This window comes from Acanthopagrus latus, chromosome 13 (genome assembly GCF_904848185.1).
Source record: "Acanthopagrus latus isolate v.2019 chromosome 13, fAcaLat1.1, whole genome shotgun sequence".
In the NCBI taxonomy this organism is placed as follows: domain Eukaryota; kingdom Metazoa; phylum Chordata; class Actinopteri; order Spariformes; family Sparidae; genus Acanthopagrus; species Acanthopagrus latus.
In genome coordinates, this window is record NC_051051.1 from 10,295,322 (window position 1) to 10,307,685 (window position 12,364).

The 12,364-nt window shown below is 43.5% G+C and overlaps 1 long non-coding RNA gene across 2 annotated transcripts in view; it reads right to left on the bottom strand.

The window, feature by feature from the left end:
* Positions 1-8,849: 8,849 nt before the first annotated feature.
* Positions 8,850-12,364, bottom strand: part of LOC119031126 — a 106,269-nt gene continuing 102,754 nt past the window's right edge. For both annotated transcript variants that reach the window (XR_005078529.1, XR_005078528.1), the window contains 2 exons: positions 10,085-10,158; positions 8,850-10,003 (listed from right to left, as the gene is read on the bottom strand). This is a non-coding gene — a long non-coding RNA (uncharacterized LOC119031126). The remainder of the gene's footprint in view (positions 10,004-10,084; positions 10,159-12,364) is intronic.

Genomic DNA, 12,364 nt, shown 5'->3' on the forward strand with positions numbered 1-12,364 from the left:
GAAGTCTTCTGGTCAGCCTCCACTTTGGCACATGAATGAAGCACAAGGGATACCTGATGGTAGACTGAGCAGCAGATGATCCGCTCCGAGCTCACACCTTGGATGGAGAGAAGCCCCATGGTGCAGACCTGTGCTAGACGAGAGACAACAGAAGGTGGATAGGTTGAAGAGGGGACAAAACGAGGTCCTAACATTGTAGGCAGTAGGGCGGGAAATCACGACTACAGCAAGCTCATGGGATGTGTTCGTCTGTGTGTGTGTGTGTGCGCGCGCGCGCGTGTGTGTGCGCGTGTGTGTGCGTGCGTGTGTGTGTATGAACACATATGATTGCCGACAGCACCCTCTGTCTTCCATCTGGGCGGGGGAACAGCTCCAAGTCTGAGCACCATGGTATCGGGCAGGTTGGGCTGGGGGTGGGGGTGGGGGTGGGGGGGGGCACTGCAGTCCTTCACCCAGACAAAGGGCTTCTTGGCTGGGGAGCCATCTGTAAAACATGACCTGTGGAATTGTTGTCCAGACATTCACAGTGTGACGGCTGAAAGCAGACGGAGACTCGCAGTGGTTTCTTCCTATACCGACCCGCACAGATGCACATGTGCTAAAGCAAACCGTGTGTGGCTCAAACACGCAAGACACACGCTGGCCCGCATGTACGCGTCTTAATGCCCGACGCCCGCCATCTTGCCACTGTAGCAGTTTTCTACGCAGCGAGAGAATTCGTTTCCCTTTATTCTCCCGCGGATCCAGTGTGAAGAGCCACTAGAAAATCATCCAGGAATCGAACTGCTCAGACAAATGTTTATTTACTCATCAGTCATCGCTCATTGGGAAAAAAAAAAAAAAACTGATATCATTTTATTACCCATGACTTTCCTTTTGTTACTCATCCCAGCTCCGTCAAAAGTACTTTGAAACTGATACTTTGTTTATTCCTACTGGTGATGTTCTGTGTGGGTTTACTCATCTGATACCGACGGCCTCCTGTCCGTTCAGTAGCTGCTGTGCCATGCCAATCTGTGGTGTTTCCAGTTAGCTTTCACCGCAGAGTCATAAAGCAACCTAACAAGAACTTGGCATCGGAATCTCTCTCCACAGAGAAATAAAGCTCTGTATCAGCGCCAGTGCTCCTGTGCTCTATCCTTCGAATACATAGCGCCATCACCTTTTGTACAGAGCGCATGGGGCAAGGCTGCAGCAAGCACGATACAATGACGGCGCCATTATGCCTGTAGTCATGCTTATGCACATTATGATTTCATATGAGCGAAATGCCAGCAAAAATATCAATTGCAGACTGTGGAAGAGAAGAGGGAAAAAAAGGGCTTTGATGGCTTAAATACAATAATTTATGAGTCTATTCACGGAGATGATGTGGTTATTTGAGTAGCAATAATGAGTGTAATTATCATTGTCAATGAAAAGGATTTTATCTTGAATTTATGCAAATTAATCATTTGCTTTTGATAGAAGCTAAATGGCCTTATCAGCGTACCCCCCACCCTCGGTGACATAAAATGATTGTTTACCGGCTATAAGGTTCATGGCTGAATACAGCCCTCCGTCAGTAAATGACGGCCTAAGACCCGTCACTAAATTGCAAGATGAGAGAGGATAAGGAAAGGCTGAAAGGCTGAGGGGTGAAGATCCTGTCTGGCCCCCCGAACAAGTGGCCATTTTGAATTTGTGTGTGTGTGTAAGTGAGCTTGAGAGAGAGAGAGAGCGGATGAGGTTATTCCGTGTCTTTCCTTTTGGCAAGATTTGTTATTTATTGAAAATGAATCATCGAGCGTTTCGTACAACACAAATATGAAAAATAGTTACTTAACAATAAAACGACTGTTGTCCAAATACATATGAGTAGATGTACAGAACAAATCCTCCCACTTAATCTTGCACTTAAGCTTGCACTTAAAACTCAGGGAGAAATGCACGTGATGAGTAACAACGCTACCTATCAAATACAATACTTAATGGCCCCAATGGTGGCAGTTGCTCTTTCACAGTCAGAATTAATCTTCTTAAAACGCCATTTGAACACGACCAAAATGTAAGAATAAATTATATCATAATCATCATGCATTTCTAAGAAATTCAATTTTTCCTTTTTTTTTCTGCTCCAAATTTACCCCTCTAGTAAAATACATGCATGGAGCAACTAGAAATCAACCGGGACTTTGACAAGGATATGATCAGTGGCAGTGGGTGAAGCACTTAAAACCATTAGAAGTTAAGTGGAACTTTCATTGTGGACCCGCACCGAGCACCATTATGTGTTTGAACAAGCAGTTTGGCATCGGAGGACTGAAATGTTTACCTTTTTTCAAAGATCTGGGATCTGAACTTTACCGTACATGTAAGATACTGAGCACATTTTATCCATGTCTTGGGTCTTTTTGTATAGCTTACACAGGCTTTTGCAAGACAGTTGTTGCAGTCTCATTTAATATTGGTCAATAGACCACTGGAGGAAAGTAAAGCACATGTGTTTTTTTTATTCCTTAACAACCTCACAGCATTCATAAGTATGCACACGTTCACACCTGGGAACAACCCCGGAGATTTGCAGTCCTCAGGATGAAGGCTGAGCAGCTGGAGGCGATGTTCTCAAGGCCACCTTAATGGCACAGTAGCTGTTAAAGTCGTAGTCATTCATACACCTGTACCAACAAACCAAAGGGAAATTCTGATGCTTTTTTTTTTTTTCCCATCTGTAAACTGGCAGCTGCGATGGTTACAGTATTCAATCCTTTGGGGCAACGCTGACTGTCCAAGTTGCATCCTCTAAAAGTGCATGTTTTTGCCACTTAGAATCTGACATATTCTATATATACTGAGGGGACCTACTGGACTGTTTCCAAAACCGTTGGTAAGTATGAATTATTTACCCACCAAGAATAGTAATAATAATATTAGGCTTAAAAAATATACCTGGATTCCCCTTTAAGAACACTTGTTTAAGAGTTTGAGGACCCTTCACCATTGCCACTAGTGATGGGAATTCCGGCTCACTAAAAAGAGCCGGCTCTTTCGGCTCTCAAGTGGCTCCTCAGATTTTTTTGTTGCTTAAATTAATTTATATTTAATATAATTTATTTCATTTAAATTTAATTCAGAAGCACATAGTCTTTTCCACAAACAGTGTCATAGAGCTCTGGGTTGTAGGTCCAGGTGGTTGTGGTGGTGTATCTTAGACACTGTAAACGCTGCTGCAGCAGCAGCAGCAACAGTTGCAGTAGACAAACTGGCACTTTCATTAGCAGCAGGTTCACTCGCTTGTCTTTTTTCTCACCACTGCACTGACGGATGTACAGTTCTAATGTGCCTGAGCGGGTTATTTGCAGAGCCTACTCCACTCATTTTCTCACCTTTCCAGCATGTTGTCTCTGTGTCTGCACTCTGCGGTCCTTTCTCAACATCTGTCGTATGCTGCGGTTTGCAAAAAATGGATGCGGATGTGTTTGTGGATTTTTTTTTTTTTTTTAAACGGTGCTGGATTCTCAGGAACACACAACCTGTTTCAGTTTTCATTTGCCGTTTATTTCTTCCGGCACTATGCCATAGTACACAGGCTAAACACAATCTTGCGTTTACATAAGCCTGCATTTAAATTTTAAGCGTTCCATACACCCACCCACACACACCACCGCCAACCGTGCCCCCTGACCTACATGCTGCTATTGAGCACATAAGTAATTATTAGGGTAACAGTGTAAATCTCTCCTGCAGAGGCAACATAACATTCACAGTAGTTCATGAGGGACCACGGCTAGATAAGGGGGATCAGACCATGGCCAGGGCTACTCTCATTATGCCCTATTTTCAAGGTTTGGGAGCACAAAATTAAACACATGCGGTCGCAATATTACTCATTTCATTCTCTAGTTGATTCACAAAGACCTACAGCTTGACCAAGGCCATTAAATGGCGATGGCCTTACATTTATATATAAATGGATGCATCCCTCATGACTGCGCCTCTCCTGCCAGTGCAACCAACGTGCACGCACAACCTCCTCCCGCTTCTATAAAGGATACATTAGGTGAAAGCAGGGGAGACTAGTCGTCTCCTCTCCGATTTGAATAAACGCTGGCGAGCCAGAAGGGGTTAATAAATATTCATCAGGGCATTTAGGCTCTTTTAACCAGTGGAAAGACGAAGTTTCTCTGCACGCCCTGCTCCTTTCGATATCGCTCTCTGTGTGTGCGAATAGGAGTGGGGCAGGAGGAAGAGTGGACGCAGGTGTTCATGTGCATGTGTGTTTAGTGTGCCTTAACTGGAGTGCTAATTATGCGAAAACTGTCCACTCATCACACTGTGCATAAGACGTCTGCGTGTGCTCTTCGCCACCCCCCCCCCCCCACACTCCTTCTGAGGAATACTTCAGAGGCCAAGATTGCTCGATAACAACTATCTTAACGGTAACCGCTATTCAAGACCTTTCCCTTTAAAGCCACGGTATTATATCAGATGAATATTATCATCATGTCTCTCCTTCACCTCTGCCTTTTCAACAGCACCCCTTCACTCTGTGTGTGTGTGTGTGTGTGTGTGTGTGTGTGTGTGTGTGTGTGTGTGTGTGCAAGCGTTTGTAAAGCAGTCGTGAATGAAGGATATAACTATGCAGGGGTCTAACCCAGACACATTATCATTCCCTGACTGTTGCTGGAGGGTGCATATTACAGTCACCTTCCACTCTTCCAGGACATGAAAGCAGATACATAAAGAACCCTATCTATCTATCTATCTATCTATCAATCAATCATAAGCCCCTTTTATTTATCTGCTTCATATTTTTCTGCTTCATACATACACACACAAACAGAACAAACACAGTCATATCATTTCTCTTTTGTTATTCTAACTAAATAAATAACCTTCATGAAATGTAATTAGTGCCGACTTGTAGGAACAATAATAACGTTGCCGCCCGCGGGAAGATTTGCAAAGAAAAAGTCACCAGGCTACAAACGGTATATATAAATATATATTGTTACTTTTGCAGATTTTCCAGCAGAAAACCTATTCACAGAAGGGGGATTCTTAAATCTTGGCATAACAATTAATACAATGGGAAAACTAGTGGGGGGGGGGGGCTATGAGTAAATATGATGGCTCAAAATCAAGTGATGTTGCAATAACATTCACCATGTCCATGTCCACCATGACCCAGTCAAACATGGGTTTTGTGTGGTGCAGTTGTTTATTAATTAGCATCGTATATTCACATTAAATACGAGCTAAATATCCATCTCAAAGTCGACAAATAAGGGCACTATGTTTTTGTTTTGTTTTTGGGGTTTTTTTTTTCATATCACGGACGGTGTTGCAGAAGCAGCTGTGTTTTGGCAACAAGTGCGCTTTGCTTTCAGACTCGCCAGCAGCAAATGTGCGAGTGATATCCCGCCGCCATGAAGCAGCTGCCTAATTATAGCGGAAGACCCGTCTGCATCTCGCAACTTTAAAGAAGGGCGACAGGACAGCAGGTGAAAATGTACTCTGTCAGCACTCCTTCTGTCCCTCTCTTAACGCCGAAAAAAAACCCAATCCTACAATACTGACTGTATTCGTAAGGACACATGAATCCATCATGTCGGTCAAACTGTGTGTTACGGCAACACAAAGCACGCGGCTCCGTCGCAGAAACAATCATCGCATCTGAATATATGTCAGCTTTTTGCTATCCTTCCAACCCACCGCTCCGTACAGCTAAGTCAGGCCCCGTTAACAGCATATTTGCCGAAGCTACTTTACTGCATGTGTGGGGACGAGGAAACACAAAGGTCGCATCGTCTCACCCCGTTTTACACCCACTCTAAAACCATTTCAACAGCAGAATTGCATTTACATAAATAATTGTGTGTTGCTGCACCGACTACACTTGGTGTGAGTCACATCCTGAACAGGATTTGCTCATGCTGGAGTGGTCTTGTGAAACTTACGAGATTCATCGCCATCATAGGTAACGCTGATAACCTGCACATCTGCTCTCCGTCTACGACCGCATCTGGTTATTGGGGCCGGAATTCACACAGGTCGTTTATAACCCTGTTAGACGTTCACATTTTTACTCTCTCTTCATGTGCGAGCTGTTACGTGAGAATGACTGTTCAGACAGACATTTATCAGTTAAACTGTGCTTGCGAGTGCCTTTTAAGCTTTTAGCGCCTCCACAAGTACTTTTAAGTGCGAGCGAAAACACAAAGATAAGGTTTGGTTTCCTTCATGTAACTGTGGTTAATAACTAGTGTTATTTCAATGCACGCACGTCACCTGCGTGCAAAGTTTCGCCAAGCCACCTCCTTTACTTTGAAATATCATTGTTTATCCATGATAAATATGTATGAAAATGTGTCATCCATTCTCTAAAGCTCCCTGTCTGCTGCTCCCGCTCTGCAGCCCCCCCCGGCCTGCTTGTTATGCCTTCAGCGTGCTATAGAAGGTGCCAAGATTTATGCCACACGTTTTGTTTAATTTCCCACCCTGTAACACCAAGTAGGAAATATATGGCGGGTGCACTCTTTCATCTTCCCGCCTTTTTACACAGTGATATAAAATCTGCTTTGATATTTCATTTAATTTTTATTTTCGAGAGAGGATAAAAAAAGGCCCATTGGGTAACTGCGCCTCTGTGGCCGACTCCTGTGTTTGTTTTTGTGAGCTTTCACGGCGAAGTTAATGGATTTTAATGAATCAACGTGTATAAATAATATGTACCCACTATGCAGTACAACCTGCAGTGTAGTCGGGCTAACTGCGTTTCGAGTTGCGCAGAACATCAGTGAGTATGACGGTGAACAAACTAAAGAAAATCAAGCACATTTCTAGCTTAAAGTGGCCATTATCCGTTTTAGTATATTAACATAAGGTCACATGACTACTTATATACAGCAGGCAGCCATTCGTCAGACGCCAAAGGAAACTAAACTACTTGAATGGACATGAGTTTGTCAGCAGTGATAAGGTTAGCCAATTTCGCTAAGCTAATCCTCAAACTTTATACTTCATCCAAGAATCATGCAGGCGAAGAGAACTTTACTTCTTGCTGAATTTGGTCAGCTGTCAATCTATCAAATTGATCTGATGATAAGTGATGATGCAAACTGCATATGACAGCCCTGTGACATAAAATAACAGATTATGAAACTCATTGTGAAATCCAAATACAAAGGCAAAATGTTTCGAAACTTTTACAATAAGCTACCATTGGACTCCAAACACACCGACACACACACATGCTCCTAAACACTTTCCAAAGCATTTTGGCATTTGAGCATTTGACACATTTTGACACTTAACCAAATTTCACCTCTGATCCATCCCATTCACTTTGCCGGCCTGCCTCTAACCCAACCCTAACCCTTGATCCAGTTGTGTGAAACTCCCATTCACTCTGCTTTTTTCCGTAGCCTCCAGATCATTTGGCCCATCGACCCAAAATGTCCTCTGTTACTGTTTAAATGAGAAACACCTGCTGTTTTGGGTTTTGGTGGAATTTCGGTATGTGCGACTCCCAAAAAAGCGCGGGTACCAATGGCCTTTGAACATCTGACCCCAAAAAAATTGAATAAATAAAATCACCTCCAAAATGAATAAACTACCACCCAAGAGTTGTTCTGACATTTCATACAAAACCTATTACGTCAGCTTCACTGTGGTGCTAAATGTGATCACCAAGGCGGACAGGGCTCATTATTTGCACAAAATGGTATGCCAATCCATATCTAATATTGAAAAGAATGGACTGATCTGGGGGACGTGCCAAGCAACTGGCCAACAGTTCCATCCCCGGGGCCTGGACTGATTCACGAAACAGCCAACCGTTAAAGATTAAATCATATATGCCATTGCACATTTTCTATGCTAAAAAAGCTGATATCAATATAAAGTACTTCACATGGTGTTCTTATAACACAGAGATGGCATGAGGATAATGTTTTCTAGATAGCATGCCAAGTCCAGTGTGACAAATACAAGACTCTCAGACCACTAGGACTGGGATCCAGAGTACGCCGACAAGAAACAACATACTTGACCAGCCAGAGGAGGAGATTGTCGAGTTGGCTGTTGACTCACAGAAACAGCTTACTGTTGACCTTTTCCACAGCAATGGATGAGAAGTTGTGTAACACTGAATGAATACTGAGTAGCGGGGCTTTATGAAACATTCATTTGCTCAGAAGTGCATTGAGTGTAAAGTTATAAACATCAATTAATATTTAATAAATTACCCTGGCAGCAGTAATACATTTGATTTGTTATTTTCTGCGGCCGTGCAGCAGATGGACACGAACACATTGCACTTTCATTCCTGTGTTACAGCGAAAGGGTTAATCCGCCAAAACCAGTGTGATTTTCATTCATCTTGCCCAGTTTCTTTTCGCTCCCTGTGTATCAATAAAGGGCTTTTTCAAGGTTCAAATACACAATGAGTCTGGTGATTATATATCAGTGAATACATATGAATACATTAGGACACTTCTGCCAACAGATCCCCCTAAATCCTACACACTGGATCTTTAAAGGTGTGTGTGTGGGGGTGGGGGTGGAGGTGGGGGGTTTCTGTAGCATACCGCTTCTTGTCTGAATGCTCGGCGCTGTATGTCAGCCGTGCAGTTTCGTTGCCACTTTTGGCCTTTCAATTTCACCTACGGCTGCATAGTCTGTCTTGCAGGACCATGAATTAGAGAACCATTTCTTGAGAGCTGCTGAGATAAAAACCTTGGGACAGCCACCCCGCACTCCGGTTCAGACAGACGATGACAGACCAAAGGTCACCGAGATGAAAATAGGCTTCATTGCGCATTCAAAGCATGAGTGGCTGAAAGTGACTGCTCGGGGGGCAGCGGCTTTGTGGTTTTCCAACGAGAAACCTCTGTTTTCTGGAAGTTGTGCAGAGGCCTGGGCGCCGAAGCTAGTACACCGCCGAAAATGGCTTGTGATTTTTGAAAGATCTGAGCAACCCCGGGGGTGATGAGATGTCCCTCCCCAGAAGCTGCTGAAGTACAACAGCTACAGCTCCGTTGTTTCTCAAAATCGGTGTTGTTGCACTACCTTAACTTAGAAAAACACGAAAACATCAACATGCTGTCACATCTCTCATTTCCTTTCTTTTCCTCATTTCTCCCTCAAACACATCACACAGACGCTTTTTCGAAAGCCCCTGCCATTTTTATTGCCTGTCTTGCTGCATGAATAATATCCCATTAAATCTGCGGTGACAGTTGAACTGAATCATGGCCTGGCTTTAAGGAAGTCATTGACAAGGAAGAAAGCTAAGTCCTTACAATTTTCCGGAGCCAGATGGGCGCTGTTAGAGTGTGGAGCACTTAAGAAGCTAAACATGGTGCCCTTTTACCTTTCACTGTAATTCAAAGTGGTCTGTTTGAGAGCCTTTCATACGTTCTCTAGCCCAGCCCATCGTTTGCAGGGTATCTAAGAAGACAGACTATATGCAGAAATGGAGTTGATATTCACAAATCTCTTACCCTTTGGCTAAAGTCACTTTAATAAGGCCGACTCAGCTATATAACGAGGACAAATCACAGATTCACTGATTTTTCATGTGCAGGGCAAACCGGGTTTGCAGTTTGCAAATGAAATCGCTGGCTCGCACGGCTCTGATCCAGGGAATATTGGGACTGAGGATCTCCATGCGCAATATCAGTGCTGTTCTCTATTAGGCCACGTGGTAAGCCCACTTCAGGTTTGTTATCAGTTCTTTTAATAGGACGTTGACTCAAACAACAACAGTGGAAGCAGCTTTAGCGATCTTCCACCAGTTGGCACCTCGCAGCTCCCTCCATGCTGTTTTTCACCCACCTGACAGCCGTTAGACAGGTGCACACTGCCTCTAATAGATTCAGGGAGCTCAGAACTAGAGAGGAGTCCCTGGACACAGACCAGCCAGAGACTATGGACGATTATCGTTGCAGGACCCCAAAGTTAGCTTCGGTCAGGAGGTCCGCGCCGTTATCCACAATGCCCCAGTCTCCATGCTCACCACCTAGTGTTTTCTTTCCGTCATTACCGCACAATCACAGCAATCAGAGAGCATTACATAAAGCGTTCACTTTGTACTTTTTACCTTAAGAGCGAGCTCCCGCAGCTCCCATCTCTCATGTGCACTCATGCGCCGGCGGAGTGTGCATCTCAGCGATCCTGCAATGGGGGGAAACAGTCCAGAGAGAGAGATTACTTTCTCTTACTCCTTCCCTTACAGACACACTAACACACCAGCACATATACGCATGTAAAGTTAACAACTGAATGACCTTTTTAAGGCAGATTTTTTTTTGTTTAGCTGCATGTAGAATTTGTACATTGTCAACTTACATTACAAATCATATCTGTGCTGCGTCTGCTGCATGTTCAATTTGATATAAGCATGTTTTGTGTCTGGCATGAGTTTGAGATATTATGAATTGTCATACGGCTAAAATTACTTATGGATCTAAAAAAAGAAAACATTCTATAATTGTGTTATGAACGATTGCATGTCAAAATCAAAACAGCAGTATAAACAATTATATAGTTATAGGCATATAGCTAGTATATAGCATATGAAGCTTAAAACACAAGTTTACCCCTAAATGAAAATTCAGTCAGGATCTACTCGCCCCCTAGCCGACGGAAATTCAGATGAAGTCTTCAAAGCGTTATTGGAGCTTCACAGCAATAGAAATGAACTAGAAGGGGACATGTTTTTACAACATAAAATATCAAAACCCCCCAAAAAAAGGCCAGCCTGTTCGCGGTGCTGCCAAATTGATAAGAAGAAAAAAAAAGTAGTTTATACCCTTTTTAAAGCAGAAAACTTCACTGTATATAGGTGCCAAACTTGAAGCATTAGCATGCACCCCTTCTTTGTAAATATGGTCTTTTCAAATTAATTTGGGGTATACATTTGACAACAAGGTCCCATCTACTTCACTTGTTTAGGAGAATGCTGCCAAGCTGTTTGGCTGTGAGGCTCCAGGAACAATTTGTGGACGACGAAACTACACCTTTCTTTCCATCTGCATGGGGGCTGAGGAGAATTTGGGTGAACTTATCCTCTAACAGCTTGGAATAATACTCTACTGTGTATATAGCACCCTTCTTGTTTTCATGGGTTTCCTTGGGCCGCTCCAATGTTTCCCCATCTATCTGAATAGAAGAAAGAAAAAGGAAATGGAGAGAGCAAATATACCTATGGCTATGACCTCATCAGCTTTCCATAGTATTTACTTGTTTTTTGTTTTGCAAACGGCCGTGCCGGGTCTGTCAATGCGGAACATGTATCCATAAACACATATCAGGTAATGCAACCCGCAGGTGTTCTCATCTCAAACTTAAAAATCTCAAGTGGGCAAAACGTCTTCATGACTGTTCCTGCTCTCAGATCTAAAAATACGCACACGCGCACACACACACATCCACACAGCCACACACACACACACACACACACACACACACACATAATAACATAACCTTCCTCGCTAACCCCCAACATCAATTACACGGATACGCTGGCTAGAAATTGTGTTAATAGCTATGCACGTCTGCAATCTGTGGCCTATATTGATGAGTGTGTGTGTGTGTGTGTGCGTACAGTGAGATGAAACGAGTCAGGGATAGCTGGAGATGTTTGTAGAGGCTTCACTCCCACTCAATCACAGCAGGAGGTCCGTAGCTTCATCTCCACCTTAATAAGGCGGACCGCTTCCAGACCAGCTGTACGTGCGCGACTCGTTCGCTCGTGGAGTGCTCGAGGTCGTGCGTGCACGTGTAGCTGTGTCAATATGTTGCACACGTTATCATCTATTTTATTTCAGATCTTTTATTTTTGTGACCATTCTCAAAACCTATGTGTAATATCCTCCATGTTCTCTATGTTCATATTTTTGGAAAACCTGTGTTAAAGGTCCCATGTTATGAAAAACATGTTTTCTCTGAAATTTAGGACCATGGATGGGTTTGGGGTAATGCATATCAAATACAGTGTTGTCGGACCTCTGCCTGTGTGTGTACTGACTGTGTCCCCCGCTACTCCTATAGGTGAAATAAATGTGCAGATCCTGATTCGTGGTCTGAGTGGTGTTCTTCAGGTTAAAAGCGTGTGAATATGTGTCCTCTTTTTTTTTGACTTCGAGGACAAGTGCTTCTACTTTGAGAGCAGTAAAAGGGGCGGCGCCGATTGTCTGCCAGTTCATGATGCAGCAGTGGAGTTGGTCGGAATGGCGACCCCTCGACTGAATGATTGGCCAACTAAAAATAATTAGTGGGTGTTCCAATGACTTTACGAGGTGAAAGCTATAAAAGCGACGGTATAAAAGCTGTGGATACAGTAAAGTTTACAGTTTAGCCTTGTTAAGATCCGGCTGCC